Here is a 3,627-nt window from a genome sequence, read left to right on the forward strand (position 1 = left end):
AGGCTTACCTTCTTCACTGGACTACTGAGAAACCAAAAGAAGCCTATCTGTCTTATCAGTAGATAGCATGTGTCAGGCAGAAAGAGTGTCCTTGATGATGGCTAAGGAGCAAGGGCAAGTATGGAATATATTTCTCTTCCCTTCCTGAAAATGAGAAAGTTCTAGGGAGTTCTGCAAAAAAAAAGAATAGGGGAAAAAGGAAGGTGAAGAATCAGTTTCCAATCCATATAGATGACTGAAAACATGGGGCTGGAGCATAAGATGTCTCTACTCCAAGTGACAGAAGTATATGAAAAATGCAGGGATAGATCTGTGACTTTTACAGAGCTGTGACCATATGCTAGTCTGAAAGAATTTTCTACCTTCCTCATTGTGCCATCACATGCTTGGAAAGCATCCAGATGGTGCACACATCACCATCTTTGGTCATTCACGCAAGCTGTCCACCCTGTCTTTCTGCCCAAGGGAGCTCCATCTGTAGCAAGGATGCTGTTCAGCTATTCATACATTAAGACAATTCAGTTCATGTATTAAAACAAATGAACATTTCAGTGTGTTAATATGGCAGACTATGAGCTCCAGCAGCTGAAAGTTCTCTTTCATTAGTCCTGTCAGATTTAGATGCAGCAGCTGAATTGGTGACTAGTCAAAAACCTCCTCAGAGGCCTCAGGTGAATTCTGCGATGGGGATTACGCAGCAAAGCCCCACTCCTTCAGTTAGAATAGTAAACTAGGCAGAGTGAAAGAAAGCTAAGTCTTACTCTTTGGTCCACTGGAAGGTTTTTTAATGTGTGACCCCATATTTAGAATTCAAACTGACTTTTTTCCCCCCTCATTATTAAAGCAGAATAATTGTTTCCTCTTTATTATTGAATTATACATCTGTAATAGGTACATCTATTTATATAGACATTTTAATACATTTGTATTGATATGCACAAATTCATATAATTTGTAAGCATGGTCAATTTTCGGACACAGTCAGTTTTCACATTTCCAAAGTTTTCAACCCTGGAGAACTTAAAATGTAATTAATAAATCTTGCTTTCCTGGCTACAGCCCATTCTGGTGCAGTGTGACTAGTTTGGTGAAATAAGCAGGTTTTGACCTAATGATAATATCTACTGGTATTAGTAATTAAGAATATAATGATGATACAAAATACAAATAATGGACATAGGATTTGGTGTAAGAAAAATAGAACACAACCAACACTGTACATTCAGGCTCTCAAATAGTGTGGCTAATTTGCCAGTGGCAAATTTTACCAAAGTATAGCAAATAAATCTGTTGAAGTGAACAGTTGGGCTCCCATTCACTAAATCTGATTTCCAGACTGAAAGAAGGAAAAGCAGCATTCATTCCATACAGAGCCATTTTCTGCTTGAAATTTGTTCTGTTGCGGTCTGGTGTGCATGTATGTGTTTGTGTATAGGTTTACTCCCACTAAAATCCCCAAAATGAAATACAAATTGACAGAATCACCACTCCACAACAGGACGGACACCTGCCTGTAGTAGAGTAAGGATGTCAGCTTGTCATCAGCAGAGCTAGATAAGCAGTTTCTTTCTCTTAATAGAGCCATAGATTTACTAGCTACATTGACAAAATGCACGTTTACATGGAAGTAAAGCAGGAAGGGGTGAAGCATTGCATCTATCTCATTCTTTATGACATTAACCCTCAGGTTTTTTTGAAAGAATAAAAGTGTGTGTCCTGAAACCACTGGCCATGATTTGTATCTTTGTAGTGAGTTTGCATGGTAAGGTGTTGTGGGTTTGCTTAGTTGGTTTTTTTTTTTTTTGGGGGGGGAGGGTGCTACAGAGGTGGCTTCTATAAGAAAATGCCAGAATTTTCCTGCATGTCCAATAGAGCCAATGCCAGCTGGCTCCAAGACAGACCCACTGCTGGCCAAGGCCGAGCTAATCAGTGATGGTGGTAGCATAGCATATTAAGAAGGAAAAAAAAAATCTGCACCAGCAAAAGAAAGGAGTGAAACTATGTGAGAGCAACAGCTCTGCAGACACCAAGGTCAGTGCAGAAGGAGGGGCAGGAGGTGCTCCAGGTGCCAGAGCAGAGATTGCCCTGCAGCCATGGTGAAGACCATGGTGAGGCAGGCTGTGCCCCTGCAGCCCATGGAGGTCCATGGTAGAACAGGTATCCACCTGCAGCCCATGGAAGACTCCTCTCCAGAGCAGGTGGATGCCCCAAGGAGGCTGTGACTGGTGGGTAGCCCACAATGGAACAGGTTTGCTAGCAGAACTTGTGACCCTGTGGGAGGGACCAACACCGCAGCAATTCATGAAGAACTGCAGCCTGTGGGAAGGACTGACTCATGCTGGAGAAATTCATGGAGAACTGTCTCCTGTGGAGGGACCCCACACTAGAGCAGGGGAAGAGTGTGAAGAGGAAGGAGCGGCAGAAACAATGTGTGATGAATTGATCATATCCCCTATTCCCCATTCCCCAGCTCGTGGGGAGGACATAGAGAAATAGAGAATTATGGTAAGCCTGGGAAGAAGCGAGGGGGGAGGGGGGGGAAGGTGTTTTTCTAATTTGAATGGTAATAAACTAATTTTTCCTAAGTCCCGTCTGTTTTGCCAATGACAGTAGTTTCTGAGTGATCTCCCTGTCCTTATCTTGGCCCATGAGCCTTTTGTTGTATTTTCCCTCTCCTGTCTGGTTGAGGAAGAGAGTGATAGAGTGGCTTTGATGGATACCTGGCATTCGGCCACAGTCAAACCACCACAATCTTCTTATGCATCAGGGCAAATACAAAATGGATTCTTTACTGATAGACTTTCCTATTTGTTTATGTTTTAAGAGCTAGGTAAATTACATGTTTTATATAGAGGTTGCTGCTTGAGAGAGGAAGAATCACAGGAGAAATACTCCTGCATCATAACTTGCATGGCACTCAGAGAGTGAAGGGATCTTCTTCTTTAGTAAAACCCTCAAGGACCTATGGAGAGAATGTATGTATGGAGAAGCAGTTATCCTGCAGTGGTGATTACTCCTTTTCTACTTCCCTAGCTTCTGGCAACATGACTCCTACAGGTCTTGGGCTATAATTTCCGATGCCATCTATGACTGTTCAGTAACAGTTGCAGAGGTGACTCAGAGTTAACAGATTCATATTTGCTCCCATCTAGATAATCTGCAAATCAGACCTGAGCTTGGCAAAGCTCTGCGGCTAAGATACCAGTCCTCCTGCTCTTCTGTTCTCAGACTTTGCAAAATGAGTCCAACAGAGTTGAATACAAGCCCCACAGAAAAGCATGTATGCTAGGCAAGGAAGGGCTGACGTTGCAAAAGGGAAGAATATTCCTTTTGTCCCAGAAAGCACCACACATAAGAGCTGATAATATAAAATATGGAAGTGGCCCTGAAAACATCACTGGAGAGGTGAATGACTTCAAGAAACTGGAAATAAAGCAAGTTCCTTCTGGGAACATCTCTGTGTTGTAGCATACCTCTGAATCTGTGTGCTGTATAGATCCATCAGTACTCAATTCATCCAGAAACATGAATAAGAGAAGCAATGCTCTAAGGGATTAAATGTACTTAGGCTGACTCCAGTGTTGAGCCAAGACTCCCTCATTAGCATAAGCTTGTTTACAAGGTGTG

The sequence above is a fragment of the Falco punctatus genome (genome assembly GCF_963210335.1).
Source record: "Falco punctatus genome assembly, chromosome: Z".
Lineage (NCBI taxonomy): Eukaryota > Metazoa > Chordata > Aves > Falconiformes > Falconidae > Falco > Falco punctatus.